This window comes from Thamnophis sirtalis, unplaced genomic scaffold (genome assembly GCF_051295495.1).
Source record: "Thamnophis sirtalis isolate CommonGarterSnake01/CBP01778 unplaced genomic scaffold, rThaSir2_p1.2 scaffold_1, whole genome shotgun sequence".
Taxonomy (NCBI): Eukaryota; Metazoa; Chordata; class Lepidosauria; order Squamata; family Natricidae; genus Thamnophis; species Thamnophis sirtalis.
Genome location: NW_028261381.1, coordinates 104,381,851 through 104,407,007, shown reverse-complemented (window position 1 = coordinate 104,407,007; position 25,157 = coordinate 104,381,851).

The window sequence follows — 25,157 nt, the reverse complement described above, 5'->3', positions numbered from 1 at the left end:
CAAAAAGAACCAGGATTCTGTTTGGTTGATTCTTGAATTGAAGATCATCAGAAAATATAAGGTTGTTCAGTTCAGTTCAGTTGAGTTTATTTATAGGCCGCCCTTTTCCCTGAGGGGACTCAGGGCGGCTAACAACTTGTATGGAAGGGGAAGACATACAATAACAAAAAACACAATGTATAATTAAAACCAAGCAACATTCATACAACATTCGGGTGGCGGCGGACTATGGTCTTACCCCCAGGCCTGACGGGATAGCCAGATCTTGAGGGCTGTGCGGAAGGTCTGAAGGGTGGTGAGGGTACGAATCTCCACGGGGAGATCGTTCCAGAGGGTCGGAGCTGCTACTGAAAAGGCTCTCCTCCGCGTAGTTGCCAGCCGGCACTGGCTGGCAGATGGCACTCGGAGGAGGCCTAATCTATGCGATCTTATGGGTCGAGAGGAGGTAATTGGCAGGAGGCGGTCTCCCAAGTACACAGATCCACTACCATGAAGGGCTTTGTAGGTAGTAAGAAGCACCTTGAAGCGCACACGGAGATCAACAGGTAGCCAGTGCAGCTCGCGGAGGATAGGTGTTATGTGGGCGAACCGAGGTGCACCCACAATCACTCGCGCGGCCGCATTCTGGACTAGCTGAAGCCGCCGGATGCTCTTCAAGGGCAGCCCCATGTAGAGCACATTGCAGTATTCCAGCCTAGAAGTCACGAGGGCGCGAGTGACTGTTGTGAGAGCCTCCTGGTTCAGGTAGGGTCGCAACTGGCGCACCAGGCGAACCTGGGCAAATGCCCCCCTGGTCACAGCCGACAGGTGGTGATCAAAGGTCAGCTGTGGATCCAGGAGGACTCCCAAGTTGCGGACCCTATCTGAGGGGTGTAAAATTTGACCCCCCAGCCTGAGTGGTGGAACACTAGCCAAATTTTTGGGAGGGAAACACAACAGCCACTCGGTCTTTTCTGGGTTGAGTACAAGCTTGTTAGCCCTCATCCAGTCCCTAACAGCTTCAAGTCCCTGGCTCATCACGTCCACCGCTTCATTGAGTTGGCACGGGGCGGACAGATACAGCTGCGTATCGTCCGCATATTGATGGTATCTTATCCCGTGCCTCCGAATGATCTCGCCCAGCGGTTTCATGTAGATGTTAAATAGTACGGGGGACAGGACCGACCCCTGCGGCACCCCATATGTTAGGGGCCTCGTGGTCGATCTCTGTCCCCCGACCAACACCGACTGCGACCTGTCCGAGAGGTAGGAGGAGAACCACTGCAAAACAGTGCCTCCCACCCCCACCTCCCGCAGTCGTCGCAGAAGGATACCATGGTCGATGGTATCGAAAGCCGCTGAGAGGTCAAGGAGAACCAAGATGGAGGGATGGCCTCCATCCCTGGCTCTCCAGAGATCATCGGTCAATGCGACCAAAGCGGTTTCTGTGCTGTAACCAGGTCTGAAGCCGGACTGGAAGGGGTCCAGGTAGTCGGCTTCCTCCAAGGACCGCTGGAGCTGGTAGGCCACCACCTTCTCAACAACCTTCCCAATAAAGGGGAGGTTGGAGACTGGACGATAGTTGTTAAGTACAGCTGGATCCAAAGATGGTTTCTTCAGGAGGGGTCTCACCACCGCCGTTTTAAGTGCGGCGGGGAAGTGCCCCTCCCGAAGCGAGGCGGTAATAACCGCTTGGATCCAGCCCCGTGTCACCTCCCTGCTGTTAGCAACCAGCCAGGAGGGACACGGGTCCAGTACACAGGTGGAAGCACTCACAGCCCTCATGGCCTTGTCCACGTCCCCGGGGGTAACATCCTGAAACTCAACCCAGCGATGGTCTACCAAATCGTCCTCTCGTGTCACGGCTGGCTCTGCAAAGGTGGAGTCCAAATCCGACCGAAACCGAGCAACTTTGTCCGCCAAGAACTGGGCATAGTCTTCAGCCCTACCCTGCAAGGGGTCCCCCGTATCCCTCTTATTTAAGAGGGAACGGGTTATCCTAAACAGGGCGGCTGGACGGGACTCGGCGGACGCAACCAAGGTGGCAATATAAGATCTCTTTGCTGCCCTAAGTGCCCTGATGTAATCCTTGGTGCAGGTTGTTAAGAGTGCTCGGTTCGATTCGGATTTATCGGACCTCCACTGGTGCTCTAGGCGTCTCCTCCGGCGCTTCCTCTCCCAGAGCTCCTCGGTGAACCAAGGAGGCCTCCGGGATCCGCCGCCTCGGAGGGGCCGTAGTGGCGCAATCCGGTCGAGGGTCTCCGATGCTGCCGAATGCCAGGCAGCAACCAGAGTCTCTACCGGACTGTGGGCGAGAGTATCAGGAATAACCCCAAGCTCCGTCTGGAACCTCAAAGGGTCCATAAGTTGCCTGGGGCGGAACCACTTGATCGGTTCCTCCTCCCTACAGTGGGGGTTTGGTCTTCGGAAGTCAAGCCTCAGTAAGGGTTGGAAAAGTTTTTAAAAATCCAAAAATAAAGAGAATAGTTAATCTTTTTTCATGTCACTGCCAAGAAAATGTTATAGACTATTTCCAAGAAGTCATCAAAAGTTTCGACCTGACTTTATTTGTTTTAAAGTAATGTCAACCCAAGTTTGCATGCATTCAGCATCTGGTATCACTAGTTTCACAATCAACTCTGCCATTGGCAACATCTAGCACGGACAAAAACCATGGATTCAAAAGCTAAGTTTGCAGAACACAACCTTGAATCTAAGACAGGCTGTGTATTTTATGGTTCATATATCATGGGATTCCAGCCTTTATTTTAGCATGCTGTGTGACCCACGCCATGGCATTAAGGCACCCCATATTTTACTTTGAAACATACCATGTTATATGAACACTGTGCTTTGTTAACCGAGGTTTAATTTGGAATGAGAAGTCAAGTAATCATACGATTTGAGAGAGAGTTACAATTAGGTCAAGTTCTCTTTATACAGAAATAGCCAGTTTAGTTTCTTGGACAGAAAAATGTTCTTGGGGGAGAGTTCTGCTATGTTGACAGAAAGAGCTGGTGGCATGATGATGAATGGTCTGTCTTTGCTGTCAGTGTGTTTTGCAGATGGAGCCTGTTTTGAGCTATAGAAAATACTAGGATAAGGCTGTCTGCACCATTACATGAGGACCACATCAGTGTCATGGGGATCAGAGGAAAAATTGGGGTTGTGGGATATTCTGGGACACAATAAATAACTAATGAATTGAGGCTGCCTTTTGTTCCCAGAAAGAACTTTTTTGTGGATTATAGGAAGCCATCCCCCCAGATTAAAATATTTTTATTGTTAATATTAAAAAGAGACAAGATATAATATTTCCCCTAAAGGAGAAACAGAGAAAAATCTTAATAAAGGCAGAAAGCAGCCCCAGTCTTCCTGCCATAGGAAAACAGCCTCAAGCAGAAGCTTGAAGGGGCTGGTCTTTAGGAACGGAGGTTTTGTATTCATTCAGAAAGACTGGGTCAATCTATCCATAAGCAAAGAGTCTCCAAATAAGCAACATAAGAGGCAAACCAAAGCTGACAAGATTAGCTCAGAGAAACACCTAGGATTTGCATTTTTTATTTTGCCTGTAGAGCCAGTCATGACCCCTACATGGCCCCATAGAAATCTGGCAACAGTCATTAAAATATCGAAGGATATATTCTTGCACAGGAGCAGGCATCTCAATCACAAAGCCCCCAAAGAATGTATAAAAGCCCACCTATTCTCAACCCTAGTGCTGCTGTCAATAGTTTCTAGTCTTCCTTTCCTGCTGCCTGCCTCCCTTTTATTTTCAGCATCTTTCTCCTAGCTTGGAAGCAGTCCGGATTTTTCTTTCAACAGGATAGAAAAAAGGGAGAGAAATATCAGAAGATTAGTAATAGAAGGAATCAGGGCCTTTTGTATAATTTAAGGATGGGGACAGAATAATTATAATCCCATGTTGAAGCAGGCGTTGGAGTGAGCCTCAGTGAATTCATTGAGTCTTAATGCTGAGAGGTCATGAATAAAGTAACCAGGCTTTAAACCCTTGAATTAGCTTATCAAATTAAAAGTATAAATATATTTATACCTATTTTAAAAATTCCTATTTGTGCTTGCATTATTTTTATGTTTGTACATCTTTTCTTCTTCATCTCCCTTGGGCACAAGAGATCGACAAGGAAGTAATTGTTTGTGAAACGTAAAATCACATTAATCTTCAGTAATCAGAAGTGATAGTTTCCCATTAACAGAGCAGAACCACAAGGAATGACTATCCATCCTATCTTCTGCTTTCTCCCATTCAGATACGCAGGAGACCTGGCTCATACTGAGAACTATCACAAAGGAAATGCCAAACGATGCCATCCTAAAGTGTGAACACAAAGACACAAGTGGCTTTCCCAGAGTGCTAGGAGCATGTGGGGGCCTTGTGATTGATCATCCAGGCTCTTGGAAGCTCTCGAAAGCTGGGACCTAAGTGCTCCTGAATGGTGGCATTAATTACTATTAGGAACACACATTTATATCTCTCTCACCTGCTTTAAATCCTGTGAAATTAAATTTTCTTACCCTTCCCCTCCTGTTTCAGTGGCAGCTTGGGGTGCTTTATGGGCCTATCAAGCTTTTCAGTGCCTCCAGCTTATACTGGCTTTTATTTATGAGGTCTATAATAAGATTCCTGGCTGTACTATCTGAGCCCCTGGATGATTTCATTCCAGGTTCCTTGGATGAAACAATTCTCCATTGGCTTGGCAGCATTGAGGCTTTTTGGAGGTAGGGTAATAGAGAGGGAATAGGGAGCTGGCAAGCTAGTATGGAGTTTGTTACGCGGCCAAAGTTACTTGCAGTTCTGCAAGTCCTTGATCTGCATTTAGAATGAAGATTTGTTATGTCCACAATACAGTAAACTGTCTGGGCTTCCAATAGATCTTTTTGAAGACTCTGAAGTCCAGCTAAGAGTGGGTATGCTCAATTAACTGCCCCCTCCCTCTTTTTTATTCTGGCTGCATCACTGTAATTCTTTCTCCATTGTGTTTTGTCCTCTGAAGTCTGTAACTAAGTATGTGCAGAAACTTAAATAACCCTTATCACTATCTTTTAATTGATAAATTTTGCTGCCTTGAATGAAACACATGAACCGTATCTGATAATTTCAAGTACTAAATTATATTTTAAAATGGCACCCTCTGACCTTGGATTAGAAAGTGTTCAATTTAGCATTGCTCATTTATTAGTTCAATACAACTGAAAAAAGGCCAGATGAAAAGGGAACTAGCCAAACTTCTGTACATGGTCACATTTAATTGCAGATCCAACTTATTCCATTTATTGCTTAATATCAGAGACTGGATCCTCCCTTCATAATGTAATTATCAGACTAGCATGAATAGGAAATTGAGCAGGATTTTGTAAGCAAGGGTAGGTTCAGTTCTGGGGCACCTATTGTGGTAGGTATGACAAAGAATGCTAGTGTTACCAGAACTGTTGGGGGAAAGGAAAATCTGTCTCTCCTAGAAAACCAGTGGGATGCAGACCACTTGTATTGCTAACTAGGGCATACAAAATCTTTGCCAGACCTATTCTTGAATACAGTGTGTCTGCCTGGAACCCACACTGTACATTAATACGATTGTGTGGGTCCAGATGTACTTCACGAGAAGAGTACTCCGCTCCTCTACTCACAGTAGTATTCCCTATGCCAACAGACTTGAAATTTTGGGATTGAACAATCTGGAACTGTGCCGCCTACAGTATGATCTAAGCACAATACACAAAATTGTCTGCTACAATGTCTTATCTGTCAAGGACTTCTTCAGCTTCAACCTCAATAATACACAGGCAAATGATACAAACGCAAGGTAAACTGCTCCAAAATCGATTGCAGAAAATACGACTTCAGCAACAGAGTGGTCAAAGTCTGGAATGCTTTACCTGACTCCGTTGTTACATCCTCTAACCCTCACAGCTTCAACCTTAAACTGTCTATGGTGGACCTCACACCATTCGCAATAGGTCTATAAGAGGGCGTGCATAAGCGCACCAGCATGTCTACCGTCCCTATCCTACTGTCCCCATTTATTTGTATTTATTTCTTTCGTTCATATCCATGTTTATATTTATACCTGCTATCTTATACATGTTTGACAAACTAATAAATACAAATACTTTAGATTTGATGAGGAAAAGGGAATATGAAATCTGTTCATGTAGCACCTGTTTCCCACTTCTTAAAGCAGCTGTGTTCCACCCACCCCCGGGGGAATCACCCAACTGCCGTCCAGAACTGCAATGCTACCTTATGAAAAGGCAAGTTTTCTTTAATGTGCTACCTTTTAGCCTTGAGATTCAAAGTGTTGCACATCCCTAAAACTCAGTCAGCCAGGACACTCCCAGGATGAGATTGTAGGACAGACTATAAATTATTGGAAAATTAGAAAATTAAGGGGAAATAGATGTGCCAGCAAGAGGCAACCTGAAGAACATATGGTTAGAATAAAGATCATTACAAAGAACAGATTTTGCATACTTAATTTATGCTAAAGAGAACCCGAGGAGCTGTAGGGAAGAGATAAAAAGCATTGTGAGAACTGGAGCAGAAAAAAAAAATCCCAACATTTCAAAGAGAAAAAAGATCCAAGTGGATCTTTCAAAAGAAACTATCATGATAGCTAAGACAAGACAGAGATGAAAGCCTAGGACAATGAGAAAAGCAATGACTGGATGCATACTTCCATTCATCAAGCAAAAAAAAAAAGGGGGGGGGCAAGGAGAGATATTGCAGACAAGTATGTCATGAAAAAGGAAAATAAAAAAAATTGCAAGAGATATTTTTAAGAAATCATGGCTTATTTGTAGTTTAATTAGGAATTCAAGAGTAACCATGGAAAAACTCTCGATAGAGACAAATGAGATTAAGGAAAGAGGGAAAGACTATTCTTAAACCATTTACAAAAGAGATTATAAAAGGACAGAAACAGTTATAGAGAGAGAATATTCTCACAAACCAACTCCACTAGAAAATGAAGTCTGGCAGACAATAGACTAGTTGTCAAACGGGAAAGCACCAGATGCAGATCAAATGTGCATTGAACTGTTTAAAGCTGCAAGAAAAGGGGCCACGAAAATGCTAACAGCTCTATGACAGAATATATGGAAGAAGGCTGTGATCAGAAAAAATGGATGTATAGATCTATGCCAAGAAAGGAAATGCAAAAGAGTGGACAAACGATGGAACCATTGCATGAATTCCATTGCATAAATTCCTTTGCCAAATTTGACTTAAGTAAGTTAAACAAATTTGTGTTAAGACCTTTCATAGAAGAATAGTCTTGCATGGAAGAAAAGTAATGTCAGATAAAGAGCCAAGATATCAGAAAAAGTGGAGGGACACAAGATTGGAGGGCAAACTTGATGGATAATAGAAAGAATAAGAGAATACAAGGAGGATGTTTATTTTAAGTTCATTGACTACATCAAGGCAACTCACTTTATATAATGCCAGATGTGGAATATACTCAGAATAATGGATGTGCCACAGATGTTAAATATTTTTCTAAGTGTTTTTAAAATGAACAAGAAGTTATTGTTAGAAATTATTTTGGAGCAATTGAATGGAACAGAATAGGGCAGGCGCTGAGATACTGACACACGTCACTTCCATCTCTGTTTATTTTTTATAGTGTGTGTGTATTTTTGAAAAGATCAAAATGATCTGAAAGAGCAGAGCCTTAGAATGAATTTGGAGGCACTGACAATATGAAATTTTGTTAATCAAAAGTAACTCAGTAACATAGATTTAAAAGAGTTGATTTCTATACTGGGCAGGGAGTTGGGCTAAAGATCTCCAAGATTTCTTCCAATCCTATGATTCCACAATTACAAAACATGGAAAGTGAATAAAAGGGTTAATGTTCGATATGAAGAAGACAAATATAATGACAATGTTCATAAAGATATGTAATAACAAATAAAAGTGGCAGGTAACTTTGTTTATGGATCCAAGAATAAAGATGAGCAACAACAAATCTTGATTACAATTGATGACCAGAATGTCTATGCCAGGTAGACATGGAATTATCTGCAAGGGTATGCCGTGGGCATGTGTGGGATGTGGATCAATTTTTTTGTGAGTTGAGGATCCTGTTTGGAACTGTTGCTACTGAAATGCTTGTGTAAAACAACAAATAATGGGCTGTTTTTGAAGACTATGACAATTGGTAGCAGTTTAAGACCACTGGTCTGTGTAGTACCCAAAGTTAAGTAAATACGTTCTAAATACAAATAGCAATAAAAAATACAGTATGAAAAGCTGGGTTTTGTGTTGTGACATCATGGTTTGTCTTACATAATCTTTTTTATCATTGTGATTACTGTTGGCCACCTATTGAGTCATAAAGAGCTTTATGGGAATTTGATCCTGAAACATGCATTGGACAAATCTAAAACTCACTAAGAATCTGTGGTAGGATACCACTAGTACACCCCGCTATGGACGTACCGGTGCCTGCTGGGAGCACCAGGTACCGTTCCTATATGGTGCTTCAGAGGGCCCACCTGCCCGTCCCCTTACCTGTATTTGAGCAGATCAAGGCTTTTGTGCATGGAGTGTACACCGCCTGCATTATGCTCTGCTGAGCAGCTGGAGTGTTGCAGGTGGTAAGTATGCATGCGCGTGCTGCGTGCATGCGTGTGGTGGACACCTGGCCCCATTGCACTGTACCGGTTGCAAAATTACTGTGTCTGATTACTGAATTGTCATAGAGAATTGAGAGTGAATTTTCTCTTGCCTAGCTTGACAATGGAAGAAGAGCCATGAGAATTAAGGGGAGAGAAAGTTGAGAAATGATATTCTTTTCAGGACTCATTGGTTTAATTTTCATAGTTTGTTATGAGCTCAGAACACTTCCAATTTCAAAAGATCTAGAGGTAGACTCACATTGGGGAATTAGCTCATTTGTGCATCAAAGTCAGCTTATCAGACAAAAATTGATAGATCTCTTCTGCATGGCTTGGGTTGAGCCTAATAATTTGTAGATTGGATTTGTGACACCTGATATATATGATATATCTCTTCTCAAATATAGCTTTCAAGATGAACTTCTTAAGACTTGGTCATTTGGAGAAGCTGTGGAGATAACTTATTCTCTTCCTTGGGTGCATTGAAACCAGGATAAAAGTAAAAGCTTTTCTGCAGTTTGTGTGTGGATGTATTTTCCTTACCACGGAACTCACTGAAAGCATTTAGAGATGCTAAACCATGCATAGTTTCTTTGGTTTTGCTGAGTGCAATGGATGAATGAATGAAGTCATTAGGGCTTGTAAATCATGTGCATTACAGTGTGGTGTGATGTGTGAATCTACATCACTACATCAAGACTTCAGACAATGTACTGTGTGGCCTCAAGAAAATTGTTTTTCCGAATATCAGAATTAGAAAAAAACATAACGTATAAAGTTAAAATAATCCTTCTGAATTCTTCTCCAATTTTGTTTTCTTAGAGGATTTTCAGATTTAATTTTCTAATGTTGCCTTTTTGTAAGCCCACACAAATCTTTGTAATTGAGTATACAGAAAACTGTGGGAGAAGCTCCTTCGGAAGATAGCAGAAAAGGAGCATAGATAAAACACATCTCAGTTCTATATACCATTTTTCTCTATAAACTACCTTTTCAAGACTCCACAGATCTGCCTCTGCTGAACATCTAATGCAACAGGAGAGATCTTTTGTACAATAGCTTGTACAATAGCTGAAGCAGTTCTTCCGACATCAGTTGGGTTGGACAACTCATCCTCATTGATCAAATTGTTCTTCAGTGATGCTAAATAGAGGAAGAGTCCCTCGGTGCCTTATTTTCCATGTCTATTCCCATTATGTATATAGAAGGATTAAAGTGGAATAGCCACAGACCATACACCTTTGCATAGTCCATGCAGATTACCTATAGCAGTCTTTGCCAACCTCAGCAACTTTAAGATGTGTGATCTTCAATTCCCAGAATTCCTCATTCAACCTGCCGGCTAGGGAATTCTGGGAGTTGAAATCCATACATCTTAAGTGTCTATGGAGATTCTCAATCATCCAGGTTATGGTTGTCCCAAAAGTGCTTTTTCAAGGGGTAACTGTATCTTCTGGTTTTTCTTTGAAGATGTTTTGCTTCTCATCCAAGAAGCTTCTTGAAAAGCACTTTTGGGACAACCATGACTTGGATGAATGAGAATTTCCATAGATAGTTGGCTCTTGAAAAAACACATTTGGGACACACATCTTAAGGTTGCTAAGATTGAGAAACACTGACCTCTACAATTTTTTCTAGTGACTCTGGAAAGTTCTGTGCCTTTTAAAATATAGATACACAGATAATCTAAATTCTTGCCTGCTGTTAATGCCCCTCTGGTCCTGCTATTTATTGTTGTTTACTTTGCCATTGTCATTCTTGTCATCTACTAATGTTTAATAAATAAACATCAAGTTATGTCTTTTGGCTAACTGAACTGAGTGCTTTGATTTAGATATGGGCACAGATTGGGAATGGACTGGGTGCAAAGTCAACTAGAAATGAACCACAGGAATGTTCCAACACTGTGCTACTTACCCAGGGGTGGTCAGGGACTCTGGTTCCCCAAGCAGAGAACCATTACAGCTAGGAGAAGCAGCAGACACTCCAGTCTAGAGAGAAGTGAATAGTTTGAGAATTTTGAAGACATGTATCTTTGCGGGTTTGCTTTGGAAGCTAATTTAAGACAGTGCACTAGTTATGCACAGAAGCAGCCTGTGACAGTCCCTCCCTTCTATCATATTTGTTTGAAGAAATATTTGAATTTGTAGATGCGAAATTTGCAGATCAGAATGGAGTATGGTTCCCTTAAGGAGGAATGAATAATTTGGAAAGGTTTGGCATCTGTTTCAATAAAAATTGATGGTCACATTAAGATTGATTCGACTCAGTCTTTCTTAATTATTCAAATGGTCTCAACCATTCCTTCTTTGGGGTTTTCTAGAATTTATATTGAAGGGCTCTTATCATACAATTTTCCACTGGATCACTTTGGAGATGGAGAAACAGATTTTCTGTGAGCTAATAGGCAACATAGCAACAGCAATAGCACTTAGACTTATATGCTGCTTCATAGTGCTTTTACGGTGCTCTCTAAGCAGTTTACAGAGTCAGCATATTGCCCTCAACAATCTAGGTCCTCATTTTACCCACCTCGGAAGGATGGAAGGCAGAGTCAAACTTGACCTGGTGAGATTTGAACTGCCAAACTGCCGCTAGCAGTCAGCTGAAGTAGCCTGCCATACTGCACTGCGCCACCTCAGCTCTAGTAAAGTTACTAAAACATTGAAAAGTTCTGGGATTGTTTAAATAGAGCTTCTTGGAGTAATATATTTTATATCTTTTATTTTTTATATAAGGGTGCCTTCAACTTATGCTTAGTAGTAGTGAGAGATTAAAAATGCTGTTAAGCATCTGGTTTCTCCTCAAGTTCATCTCCTAGCTTAGCCATTCATTCCTGTTTCTCATATGAAATTATAAGCTTCTTACCTTGTAAAATATGAAGGCAAGCATAGAAGGAGAAAAGGAAGTGTTCATTGGTTTAAGCCCCAGTGTCCCTATGAAGAATTTAAGAACAGTGCAGGAAAATGACTATTTTCTGACACTAAAATACACATTTTGGTATACAATCTGTGACTTTTTTAAGGCTCAGAGATGTGAAATCAGAATTTTAAACCTCTTCTTTCCACCTGTATACAGGTAAAATGAACTTCCAGCTTTTCACAAAATTTCAAAAACCGATATTATATCTAGGAAGCAGTTATATCAATAATATTAGGAACAAATTAAACAGAAACAATTGATGCAGTGGGAAATATATTCTGCATTAATTTAAAATACATTTAAATAGTCTGAGTTGATGTAATACAATGTTCAGAGTAATAGGTATATTTCACTTTAGGCAACAAAAATTTTGACTTCAAATACACCTTGCTAATCAACATATTGAAAGTCTTCTGGATATTTTCCAGAGATGGAAACTTGAGCTGTGAAGCTCAAGTTCAAGGTTTTAAACATCTCATCTTAAATGTACACCTATGATAATCTTTCGCTAATACAAACACACACACTCCTTGTATATAGGGTATTGTTCGTTAGCACAGATTCTGTTTTTATAGTTGTAAAAATATTTTTATTGAAAACCTGACATCTTACAAATGGAAATCAATTTATGAATAATTTAATTTATTTTAACTTTTTTTAAAAAAATGTTAGATTTCTTTAATTGTTTCCATTAGTTAATTCCATTGAATTAAGTTTGTTTCATGTTGTTTTAAATTTATGTTTTAGACATTGGTTTTAAACTGTTCATATGGGCTGCCTCGAGCATATATTTTCATTGAAAGGCATTTATATGTTTACTACATAAACTAATTAAGTAAAGGCAATTACTTTGCAACATAATCTAAAATAGTCATTCTAAACCAAACAAATTGAGTTACCTCTTAACATCTTTAAGGCTAGAGGATCAAAACATAGCTAGTATGTTGGAATTTGGCATGGAGTAGTTTCTCTACCTCACAGGGAGGATTAATTCACTTCTTTAAAAAAACCTTTATTAATTAAATATAGCATGCTGTTAACAGACTTACTCAAGCCTATTAATTTTAGTGGGATTTGATTCCAAATAAGCTTGGTAAAACTTCAGCTTTAAATATATGCAAAGATCAAAATTTGACATTTACATGTATTCATACTGAGCTGAATAAATAATGTTTCATCCAGACTCCAATTCACTTTTGATCCAATACAAATAAGACATTTCTTTTGCATGTAAACAATCCCTTGATATTCATAATGCTGTATGAATAAATATACAGTGTGAAATATTCTACCATTGTTGCAATCAGCAGTGATCCTATACTCATATAGATTTAAAATCACAGAAATTGCTAATGAGTAGATTACTTAATTAATCTATCCAGAAACCTGCATGCTCAAGAATGAGGACAATTTTAAGCTAAAGGTAAAAGTTCCCCTCACGCATATGTGCCAGTCGTTCCTGGCTCTAGGGGGCAATGCTCATCTCTGTTTCAAAGCTGAAGAGCCAGCGCTATCCGAAGACGTTGCTGTGGTCATGTGGCCAGCATGACTAAACACTGAAGGTGCATGGAACGCTGTTACCTTCCCACCAAAGGAGATTCCTATTTTTCTACTTGCATTTTTACATGCTTTCGAACTGCTAGGTTGGCAGAAGCTGGGACAAGTAACGGGGCTCACTCCATTATATAGCGCTAGGGATTTGAACTACCGAGTTGCCAATCTTTCTGATTGACAAGCTCAGCGTCTTAGCCACTGAGTCACCACATCCCTTTTATTTTATATATATATGAAAAATTGTATATATGTAAAAAAAAAATTATATATGTGTAAAAAAAATGTTTAATTGCCAGTCTAAGAGGAAGAGGACTCAAAGAAGTTCTCTTGGAGCCTATGCAAACTTTAAGTTGCTCCTTTCCTGTCTTCATGCCAATTTGAATCCGAAAATCCTGCCTATATTGAGATATTTTAGCAATAACTTGAACTGTATGCAACCTGACAATAGGCTACTACATCCTTCCATTGCTAATTTCCCTGCTACTATGCCTTCCCACCTTTCTATTCAGTGAAAGCAATTGCCAATTGTTTTCCTTCCTGTGGGCAGGTCTTATTGTACATATTTATTTGTTTGTGTGTTTTTGTAAACGCATATACACACATAGAGTTAAACTGATTTTTTAAATAGAGCATTAAAGCATCAAAATGTCTATTAAAGCAGACATAATGAGCAGTTTTAAAACAAAACCACTATTTTTACTTCCCTCTTCCATTTTAAAGTCTCCCAGGGCTAAATTTATCCACAAGGTTATAATAACACAGTGACTATAATACTTGTCTTATTAGTGTTAAAGTAAAAATAAAGGTTCCCCTTGCACATATGTGCTAATCGTTCTCGACTCTAGGGGGCGGTGCTCATCTCTGTTTCAAAGCTGAAGATTCAGCACTGTCTGAAGACGTCACTGTGGTGATGTGGCTAGCATGGCTAAAGGTCGAAGGCGCAGAGAATACTGTTACCTTCCCACCAAAGGTAGGAATTTTTCTACTTGCATTTTTAACGTGCTTTTGAACTGCTAGGTTGGCAGAAGCTGAGACAAGTAATGGGAGCTTATTCCGTTACGCGGCACTAGGGAATCAAACTGCTGACCTGCCGACCTTTCTGAAAAGACAAGCTCAGCATTTTAGCCACTGAGCCACCTAGCCACCTTATTAGGAGCCAAGGTGGCGCAGTGGTTAAATGCAGCACTGCAGGCTACTGCTAGATCAGCAGGTCAGCGGTTCAAATCTCACCGGCTCAGGGTTGACTCAGCCTTCCATCCTTCCGAGGTGGGTAAAATGAGGACCCAGATTGTTGGGGGCAATATGCTGACTCTCTGTAAACCGCTTAGAGAGGCCTGAAAGGCCTATGAAGCGGTATATAAGTCTACTGCTATTGCTATTGCTATTGTTATTGCTATTGCTACTGTTACTACTTTCAAATATGGTAATTCCCATTCCCCCATCTTTCCATCTTTTTTTCTTTAGAAAATAAATCCACTGGTCCATCATTTCATTATTTCTCCAGTCTCTTGAATTAAAAGGGTTTGAATGAATGAAAAAAGGAAAAGAAAAGAAAAGGGCATTACTGGATTTATGGAGAGGAGACCAGGTCTCAGGGAAAAGTAGGCAACTTAAGGAAAGAAAAAAATAATAATTAAAACCTACTCCCTTTTATCAGATTTTAAATGCAACATTTGGTTTACAAGTGCTATGATACCATTGCTGATAAAATTCTCTTAGAAGCACTAGAGATCATGGCAACCATGGAGTCACTTAAGGAATTGTTTTACCCATGTGAATTGCAAGGGTTAGCTAGTTACAATGAACTGCTAGGGTTAGCTAGGTACAACATAAAGCACACCAGGAATTAATCAGGAACATTGGAGATCATGTAAGGGGCAAAGGAGTGCTTTAAAACATAGAAGGAAAATGCAACTGGAAGTTTTGTTTGAAGTGGAATCTGCTTTGCTGCTGCTTCGGCTGCCATTGAAACGGGGAGGGAGGGCATGGTATTTGGGAGGGGTTTACTAATTGTGCTGGAGGAAGATTCTGGAGTTCTGCTGCCTGTCAGATTGCGCATGCGGAGGAGGTTCCCGCCAAGGCCAACGGCACCGACATTCCATCTTGGTGATGCTTTTCGAAGTTATCTCACACCTGACACTTAGGAGAATTATGATTGGACTGTAACTGGGATGCCAAGGGGTGGGGAATGGGTTATTTTATATATCATTCGCTTTCGCGCCTAAATAATCAGTCTTCGCTTTGCTACGCTTCTATTCATTTGTAATTAGTAAAAGTACACTTGATTTCTATCAATGGACTCTCGTGGTTTTCTTTCCTAATTATTCAATGAAGAGGTGCTGACAGCTAGGGTTAGCTAGGTACAACATAAAGCACACCAGGAATTAATCAGGAACATTGGAGATCATGTAAGGGGCAAAGGAGTGCTTTAAAACATAGAAGGAAAATGCAACTGGAAGTTTTGTTTGAGGTGGAATGGAGGTGAACACAAAGAAAGCAACGTACTCTGTTCTTGCCCTTCAAAAACAATTTCTAACCTGTTCTAGCTGCAAAGGAACCAGGAAAAGCTGATAAGCCCTTAGGGCCTTTGGAACCAGGGTTATAAAAAGTTCAAATATTAGGCATTATTTTTAGTGCAAGGATTCAGAAGTGTTTTAAACTTTAGCCTGCTCAAATGATACACCCAGAATAAAGATCCTTAACTAGACTTCTTCAGGTTTTAATTCTTTAAGATAACCTATTAATTGAAACTGTTTGTCTTTTGTGTACAATAGTGAGACCTGTAACATTGCTTCATTCCACAGAATTTAAGGGGAGGGGGAAAGCTTCACAGAATTATCTAGAAATTCGTACAAGAAATGATATTCTGCATTATGTGTAACAAACATGATACAACAGGCTCCTTTAGATTGCTAAATTTCTTACTGCCAGATTGGAAAAAGTTTGATTCATCAGGAATTTACTTGAATGTGTCCCATTTTAACATTCAGCTTGTGTTCCGCACTGTGTGACAGGCTTTAGAGCTACTTTAACGGGGATTGATGGCTTTGTGTTTCCTGAGCAAATAGTACAAGATTGCAACTCCCAGCAGAAACAGTGGCAATGAAAAATATCGTAGAGATAAGGAAAAAAAAGGTGGCGAGCAGGTCTCTTCATCCTCTCCTTTCCTCAGCCACAGTAACACAACATTCTGAATATATTGAGGCAGTTTACAAATGCATCAAAGCCAAACATAAGCCTGATTGGCAAAACCAAATCGATTAAGTTAGCATTAAAATCACAGAAAATGGAAATCAGATATAAAAAATTGATAGCAGCTCCAACACATTGCTTCCCGTGTCCCAAGGATCTAGGAAAATGATATTGCCTGAACTATTTTCTGAAAGTTTAACAGAAAGACAATTAGTTTGACCTTGGGGAAAGCCTTTTCATAAAGCTGGGGCAGCCACTGAAAAGATCTATATTCACACCTGCAGCCTCCCATGATAGCAATAGCACTGCACTTAGACTTATATACCACTTCACAGCACTTTACAGCCTTCTCTAAGTGGTTTACAGAATCTGCATACTGTCCCCAACAATCTGGGTCCTCAATTTACCGACCTTGGAAGGCTGGAAGGCTGAGTCAATCTTGAGCTAGTGAGACTTGAACTACCGAACTGCTGGCAGCTGGCAATCAGCAGAAGTAGCCTGCAGTAGCGCATTCTAATCACTGCACCATCACAGCTCATGAGGCGGTAGTCTTCAACCTAACTTGCACTTGCAAGATAGGAGACTCCACAAAAAGTCTTGGCATATCACATGGGCTCAAGTCACAAATGATTTGAGCTATAACCATCAGCTCTCTGAACTGTACACAGAAACATATTGACCAACAAAGGAACACCTGCAACTATGCTGAAGTGGCTCTTACATGCCAGCAAGGAGAAGCTGCATTTAGCATCATCTGAACTTCCTGAGAAATATTCAGACAGCTCCAAATTGAGTGCATTACAGTAATCCAAACACAAGGTGTTAAGGACATTGCTGACAGTAGCCAAGGGACCCAACTCCAAAAAAAGTTGCAAATGTAACACAGCCCAAATTGGCAAATGGGCTCTTCTCCATGGCTTTCAGTTGTTGCTCCAGCAGAAGTATCTCTAAATAGCATATCTACTCTTTTAGAGGGAGGAAAACTTGGTCTAATGCCAAGATTGGAGCTAGAATCAAACCATATGGTTTATGGAGCTATTCTGATTTACCGGTATTAAGCTATTCTGTCTTGCTGGAATACATCCTGAGCCTGTTTTGACTGATTTAATCCATCTCTAAGTACTGGACTGGGACTCAACTATATCTCTTGCTCCGGTATATAATTGGGTATCTTCTGCATAATGCTTAAACTTAATAAATTAAAAAAAATTAAACTATCCCCTCAAATGTCAAAGTAATGTCTTAGACTTTAAGAGAGTTGATCCTGACAAAATTAGAAAGAGCTTGGGAAAGATTCCATGGATGAAAAATCTTAAAGGGGAAATACAACTTGGGAAAGTTTAAAAAATGAGATTACAAAAGCCAAATCTAGCACAATAACATCAAAAAAGAAAAATAAGAGATCCAAGAAGAAATCAGCCCAGTTGCATAAAGTACTCTTTGATAAACTGAAGGACAAAAAGGGCAGGTATAAAAAATAGAAAGAGGGACACATAAATAAGACAGAATACCAGCAAGTAGCCCAAATCTGCAAAAATGAAATTTAAGAAAGCTAAGGCTCAGAATGAACTAAGACCTGCAACAATTGTCAACAACAATAATAAAAAGTTTCTTTTGACATGTACAAAACAATAAAAAAGCCAAAGTCATCAGTCCACTAATAGAAGAAGATGGCAAGAAAGTGACAGGTAGGAGGCAGAAAGCAGAACTACTTAATTCTTTGCTTGCAAATGTCTTTACACAAAAGGGAAAACATAGTCCAAGCTATCAAAAGCAGTGCTCTTATAGAAAGACACTGAATACAAGACAAAATGGCCAAAAAATTGATAAGACTACATCTATCCACTCTAGGTGGGTTCAGATCCAACCTAATACCAAGGAGAAATTTCCTGATAGTGAGAACAATAAACCAATGGAACTGCTTGCCTTCAGATGCAATGTGCTGCATCACTGGAGGTTTTTAAAAAGAGATAGGATAGACTGGACAGCCATTTGCCCAGAATAGATTCTCCTGCTTGGGCAAGGGGCTGGATTAGAAGACTCCCAAGAGCCAGGGTGGCGCAGTGGTTAGAGTGCAGTACTGCAGCCACTTCAGCTGACTGCTAGCTGCAGTTCGGTTTCAAATCTCACCAGCTCAGGGTTGACTCAGCCTTCCATCCTTCCGAGGTGGGTAAAATGAGGACCCAGACTGTGGGGGCAATATGCTGACTCTGTAAACCACTTAGAGAGGGCTGAAAGCCCTATGAAGCGGTATATAAGTCTAACTGCTATTGCTATTGCTAAGGCCCTTTCCAATTCTGTTATTCTATATTCTGTAAATTGGTAGGGTGATTCCAGCTGTTTCATATAGATTTTAAATAAGGAGGAACAGGGATTGAGTCTGTCTATTAAGGAGTGGCAATGAGTTTGATCTTTCATTAGCCTTTTTTGGGGGGTGAGAAAGGCAAAAAGGGACTAAGGAAAAGGGACAATAAGGTAGTTCAAGAAAGAAAATGAGTAACTGGCTATTTATTACTATATCTACTATTGTATATTTGCTCTATATTTTCCTTCATTAAGTTAAAGAATTCTGCCTTTAAGGTATACAGTACTCTATATCTTGCATCTGCATACCTATTTTTCAGTATACTCACTTTAAGCCATATTAGTAGTAATAATTTGAATTGCTAGAGCATTTATGTAGAGTCAGTACCTATGGAGCTATAAAAGGAGCAGCAGATGGACTATAGAAGGACAACACTGCCTTCTGAGACCCTTTGAAAATGGGGAGGAATTGTTCTCTCTGAAGAAATGAGATGTTACAGGAACAGCAATGCTATCCAAAGGAAGCAGGAACCGTGGAGGCAGAGCCAAGGGAGAAGCTTGGAAGAGCATATCAATGAGTAAACTCACCTCCCTCCTACTGCCATTCCAGTTGACTGCACAGGGATATTATCACCCTAATTATATTTGTACTTTTTAATCTCTGGCTGTCACTGGAATGATGCTGTGCACTCTTGCGCCCAGAATATTAACCACAGTATTTCAGGGGAATTAAGGAGCCCAGGCATTCTAGGAAATAGAGAAATTAAGGAGTAACATGAGACTATAGAGGCAATAAGGGTGGACACGGCTTTTCTATCTATTTCTAAGTGTTTTCTCTAAATGGGCAGTATCTACAGCTCAGGCAAGGGAATCAGTTGCAGTCCAAGTCTTTCTTCCTGGGAAGAGCAAACTGAAGGAACACAATGTTAAAGCCTTGCATTGGAAATCAGCATTTTAGCACTCCAATGTGGTTTGTTTGGTTATGAGTCAATGCGATAGGGGTTCCCAATATGTGCCATATAGCCATGGTTTAAGATTTAGCATTTGTGAACCTGATCACGATTGCTAAATAATGAAGTCAACACTAAAACATACCTTATTATGACATGCAAACTCAGCCTGTGAAGCCTAAAAGGTAAAGGCTCCCCTTACACATATGTGCTGGTCATTCCTGACTCTAGGGGGCGGTGCTCATCTCCATTTCAAAGCCGAAGAGCCAGCACTGTCCGAAGACATCTCCGTGGCCATGTGGCCAGCATGATTAAATGCCGAAGGCACACGGAATGCTGTTACCTTCCCACCAAAGGTGGTCTCTATTTTTCTACTTGCATTTTTTACGTGCTTTCGAACTGCTAGATTGGCAGAAACTGGGACAGTAATGGGAGCTCTGTCCATTACCTGGTGCTAGGGATTCAAACTGCCAAACTGCTGACCTTTCTGATAAACAAGCTCAGCATTTCAGCCACTGAGAATCTATTATTTATACAGGTGATCCTGTACACCTTTGTTGTAGTTGGCAAAATGATATCAGGGTTAGAAGAAGTTGTGCCTGAACAATGTTCTAATCAGAGTTTCTAGACACATATTTCTTTTCTTCACCAGTTCCTTGTTTTGTGTACAAGGACTGAGTGCTAATTCTGCACTAATGGGCTGTTGTGAATCTAATTACACAGTCAACTTAAATGAGTATAGATTGCCTTGTTTTATAACATGGAGCCATTTAAGGAAATGAAGTACTGTTATTAAATTCTCCTGGCCTTGCAAGAACACATGAAAGTTTGATTTGAGGTTTGTCTCAGTGCAAGCTCTTTGCACTAATTTTAAAGAACTGCAGATGAGAGTATTCCTTAGAGTTTTTCTGATTTTCATTAAACATTTGCATGAAAACTGCTCTCTTATATGAAGTGAGGAAGCACCAGTCACTTGTCTGCATCAAAGTAAAGGAAAAGATGTCATGTCTTTATGTTTTGATGACATTATGGTTTTAGCATGTATTTCATTGACTGAATCAGCCTCATTAGGCAGCTTTCTATGGTTTTGTTGTTAAATTAAGAGTTTTAATAAAGAGAACATTTTCCCCTTTTTTATTTGATATTAAAATTCAACCCCCTGAGAGGATATCAATAGTCTCTAACCAGGCATGGAGTTTTTCTGAAGAGCCAAGAATGAGCAAAGAAATTATTATTATTCACCCCAGGGGAAAAATGTAATAGCTATTGAATAAAAGTTTTGTCTCAGCTAGCCTGTGTTGCAGAGAAGGTCTGGTTTGTTGGTTCCATATTAGTGGAAAGCAATGACTTGTAACCCATCTTTTGTTTTCTAAAAAAAGTGTGCAATTTCTTTTTGGTTGAAGACCCCGCTTCTTGTGCTGGGTTTTCACTCCCAGAAGTGAATGGGCCCAAGGCAACCCATTTGCTTCATTTAGTGAAATGTTTATTTAAATTAAATTGAGTCAAATGCATACAATATAATGCATGTGACTGTCATTCATTACTCTTTTCATATTGGTGATAGGAACAGTGGCAACATCTGAAAGTTGTAGGATCCAATATGAATCAGTCAATAGGACCAAAGATTTATTCTTCCAAGCTTTCGGGCTTGTGCTGGAGCCCATCCTCAGGGAACTTCTCTCTCTCCAGAATGTGTGTCCATTTGGAAGTCCTTACAAAGCTGCACCTGAGGCTTTCAGGGAACACATGAAGTCCTGAGACTACAGCCCTGAATTAAGAGTGGTCCCAGCTTATGGTAAACATAGTCAAGATAGCAGCCACGATGGTACAATCAATTGTCTGCTTCTTTTTGTGTGTGTAATGAATATTGTTCATTGCTTGGTTTACTATATGTCTTATAATTATATACCTATATTACTACCAAATAAATATTTCCTTCAGATTGATAGGTTATCTAGGAAATTTATTTGGGATAGTTGTCCACCAAGGTTTTCTTCAGTTTAATTGAGATTACCATGTGAGGAAGATGGCTTTAATTTATCTGACTTGCAGAAGTATCATTGAGCTTACGGTATATTTTGTCAGCTAGCAGTATATGGAATTAATATATAATGGTATATTACTCTTTATGAGCTATGCTGTAAAATTATTAACTATTTCTCTTATTGTCATGGGAAGTTCTTGGAAAAACATGTAACAGAGACAGTGTTTTATTTCCAGGAGTGGAATGGTAAGAAATCTTTGGGCCATTTTAGTACAAACATTGGGTTTTGACAATGAGACACATGAAAATATTCAACTCTGGAAAAATTCTATTCTAAAAATAGGTGGTAAAATATTTTATTGGAAAGTTTGGGTGGAAACCAAAATTATGATTTTAAACAAATTGTTATTCAATTATTGTTTTAAGGACTTCTCTTAAAATTGAACTTGGGCTTTCTACTTCATCACAGGACTGCACTTTGTTTGCAAAGTCAAAACTTTGCATGGAAATTTATAAAAGTAGTAGACCGATATGGAACAGTAATACGGTTTTGGTTTATTTATCATGCAGCTTTCTAAAGGAGGAATCAAAGATATCTCAATGAGTGGGTGCTTGGTGTATTTACATCAGATACAACTAAAGTATAGTAGCCTTTCCCAAACTGACACTTTCCAGGTTGTTAGTTTACAGCTGTCATCATTCTCAGTCAGCTGGAAACAAGAATCAAAGGAAGCTTTGCAGCATAAGGTGGAAATCAGTCTTTAGAGAATATTTTGTACACAATTGCCTGTTACTGTCAATTTTCACGATAGGCAAAGCCAGCCAGACTAGTTCTCCAAAAATTTCTCTCATGATGTGTTTTCTAGAGTGTGCATTTGCCATTTGTGCCATCATACATTTAAAAAGCATGGGCCTTTGGCTAAGTGACATGCAGAAACTGTAGTCAGCATTAGTAGAAATGCTCTATGGGTTAGCACAACATGATTAGCTATACTGCTGACCTAGGAGAAGAGACTGCATTCTAGTTAACCAGACTAATTAGTTTAGTAAATTGCTACTTAGAATCGCTTCCAAATGATTTGGGCAGAAATAAATAACGTTGTGTGGAGTGCATCAAATAAATCATAATATGGGTTAATTAAATAATCCAGGTATTATTTACCTGTATGCAATCAAATCACTGAAATTTAGATATCAACAGAAAGATTCAGAAAATTCTGATTCTTTGCTGCCATCAAATGGCTGTCTGGATTTTTGTAGCTCAGATTTGGTAGTTCTATAACAATTCTTGTTCATTAACCTTCTTATTCCATAACTTCAGAATTTGAGCCCACAAATCTAAGCACACAGATGTATATTAAATGGCAAAACATAAAATATAACTTTTCTTTTTTTAAAAGGTAGATCTTACCTTGATAATGCACTTTTAAACTAGTTCATCCCGGTTACTTTCATTCCCATGTTTCCTGGTTTAGAAATAATTTAGATTTTTTCTAATCAGGTTGGCACATCAGATTTTGCACATTCTGCAAAATCATGATATGCTAAATAAGCCACAACAAGATGAGATTGCAATTTACAAGCAAAATACAAGAAATGTATCTTAATGGAAGACTCAAGGTTGATGCCTTTAGGTGTGTATGTTGCTGGATGTAGAAATTATTGGATATAGAATCACAGGGCACAGGGAACTATACATTTATTGAAGCAAATATTATATAAATGTAGATTTCCTTTTCATTCTGAATTGAATTAATATGAAATTTTCTAATTTCCTATTAAAGCAGAATTCTTTATTCTTTATTCAACTATCAAGATGCCCAAAGGAAGTAATCAAGGATACCCTTTATTTCCTCTCCTATTGGAACTATTGACCTGCTGTATCAGACAAAGGGAAGTATATTGTTCACAAAAGTTACACCAATTATTTATTTTGATTTATTGATGATTATGTATACTCTGCACCAAAAATATTGATATTACATATCAATTTGATGAACGATTAGGCTAATGTCCTAACTTTCAGATTCTTCCTATAAATCATAATGTTTTGATACAAATTTACAGAGTGGATTTTTATTTGTTTTTGAACTGGTTCAGATATTTTCAATATTTTCATTTCCTTTCATATTTGGGGGTGTAAATAGATCAATGTTACCTCAAATTAAAATAAATATAAATTTTGATTCAGAATCCCAATGGGATTATAGGGAAAACATAAATGTTGTAAAAATGAATATTACTTCAAGGCATATATTTAAGGCAATTCAAGCAGATTAATAATAATACATTTTATATAAGAATGACAGTCCCTCCTAGATTGTTTCTATTAAATTAGATCTATCACATTATAATGGAATTTAACTTTCCTGATTTTAAGATTTCTAATTGAGGATTTGTTTTGACTGTAAGGAATGCAAATACTGCGGTTAAATTTTTAAAAAATATATAGGCAAAATTAGAAAGTTTTATGATAATGGATTTTTGCTCCATATTCAGCAGTTTTATTGTACCTTTTGTACTAAAGACGGCAAGACATGTTTGAAAGTTGTTGGATAAAATCTTAATTTTGAGCCTTATTTGATGAGTGATTTATAATTTGAGGTAATCTTGCTGAAAAATTGCAGGTAATACTTTGCATACTTTTACTTGCCCCTGACTTTTAGAAGTCAGGGACAAGTAAAAGTATTAATATTTTAGCTTCTGCAATCGAATGATCGCAAATGACTGTTTAAAATGTCTTGATTTCACAGGTTTGTCCTCATGCATTAGTATAATCCCGTGATGGCACATGTGCCTTGGGGGCACACGGAACCATTTGTCAGGGCACACAAGGCTAAGTAACTTCCGGTTTGCTCATAGGGTCATTTTTTGCCCTCCGGAGCCTTCAGTGAAGCCTCCTATAAAACCTCTGGAGCTTGGGGAGGGTGAAAAAAGCACACCCAAAATAGGGGGAGTGCTGGTCGTGCGCGCTTGCACGCTGTGGTCATGCGCATAGTATTATGGGGTGGCACACCTGTGCACGACCCCCCTGCGCTCCCCCCGCTTTTGGCACACAAGCCAAAAAATGTTCGCCATCACTGGTATAATCTGAAGCTCCCGAATTAACATCAATATTGGATGATTTCAAGCCTAGAATACTTTTTAAATGAATAACTAAAGTGTATTGCTAAGATGCTAGGTATTTGCGAGGACTTTGGAATGAAGAGTTGGAATTCTCCATATTAAAAAAAAACACTAGTAAAAATATAAATATAAAATTCCTTTCCTGCAATGGGAATGGCTAAATATTTTATTTCATATTTATTTATTTTGGGGGGCCGCGATGGCTCACATGGTAAGATGCTGAGTTTGTGCTCCGCTGAGGGTTAGCGGCTTGGTGGTTAGATTCCTGTGAGCGAATAAACTATGCAGGGACAGGAAAGGAGCAGGGGTGGGTTCCTGCCAGTTCTAACCTCTTCTATAGAAGAGGTTCCACAACTGTACGGTGCCATTTAGAACCGGTTCCAGCTCCCTCCCCCCACCCATCCGTGCCACGCTTGCCCCGCCCACCGCTAACTGATTGGCTGGCTCACCAATCGCTCCGCCCACCTCCAAGCGTCCTACCTAAACCTTAAAGACTTAAAGCT